Source organism: Atta cephalotes (genome assembly GCF_000143395.1).
Source record: "Atta cephalotes unplaced genomic scaffold scaffold00001, whole genome shotgun sequence".
In the NCBI taxonomy this organism is placed as follows: Eukaryota; Metazoa; Arthropoda; class Insecta; order Hymenoptera; family Formicidae; genus Atta; species Atta cephalotes.
The window spans coordinates 10,246,839-10,248,033 of record NW_012130065.1 but is presented as its reverse complement, the minus strand read 5'-3'; positions in this window follow the sequence as shown (position 1 = coordinate 10,248,033).

Below are 1,195 nucleotides of genomic sequence, written 5' to 3'. Positions count from 1 at the left end.
CTGTATCACTCCATTAACTATATGAGAGCATTTTCATAAATATCTCTAACAATAAGAAAAATGATTGAGAACAGTTACTTAAGCTGTAATTTACTTAAATTTCCAAACAGAACAAAAATGTAACATTAAAATGGCATCAAAATTACTTTAAAATAATTACATTATAAAATGTTATTTTTCGATCAGTCACAATTCATTTTAATGTCATTTTGATATCGTGATCTATTATTTTGCCTGAGATGATTTTAAAAAAACAAATTCTTCAAATTACTCCTGAAATCATTGAAAAATATATTTTTTGATAAAACCAAAAACTTTCACATTTTTAAATTTTTAATACGCATTAATTGAAACTGTAAGGTCACAAATTGTTAGTGGTATTATCTGTAGCTTGTGAAATGATAACGAAGCTTTGATTAATAATCACATATTTTTTCAAAAAAAAAAAGATACAAAACATTATGTTTCTCGATCAAAATAGATTTAATATCTATCTAACATCTATTATATTATCTAATATTTTTTCTTTTTGAAAGTTTCATTCATTTACAAATTCATTTATATTTTATAAATTTGTAATTAACTTCTCAAAACCATTTCCAAAAAATGAACAATCGGACAACTTCCATATCACGTTGGAACTACCAGTTCTCGTCCGATCACTGAAGTCAAGCAACGTTGAGCACGGTTAGTACTTGGATGGGTGACCGCTTGGGAACACCGTGTGATGTTGTCCTCTTTTTTTTTTATTTTTTTGCTCCATGTTAGAGGAAAATTTATAAAAAAAACCAAGATACTATTAAGGACATTTTTTTCAATTCTTAATAGTATCTCGTTGATTTTCTTTATAAATTTTCCTCTAACATGGAAAAATGTTAAAGGTTAACCATGAATTATGAAACTGGACCTTTTTTAGAGTGTTTGTTCATGTTAACTTTCAATTACTTTTATATATTTAATTAAATTGCTATTATAATAATTAGAACTATCAAAATACTCATAACATATTTATGATTTTTTTTAATTTATTCAAATAATAGCAATGAATATTTTTTAAAAAACTTTTTGCCGATTCTTTTTTCTTTAAACAATATACATAAATTTTTGAAAAAAGAATTAAAAAATGAGAAAGTAAAATAATCAAATTAATCATTTATACATAAATCTGATTGGAATATATTTCTAAAAACCAACT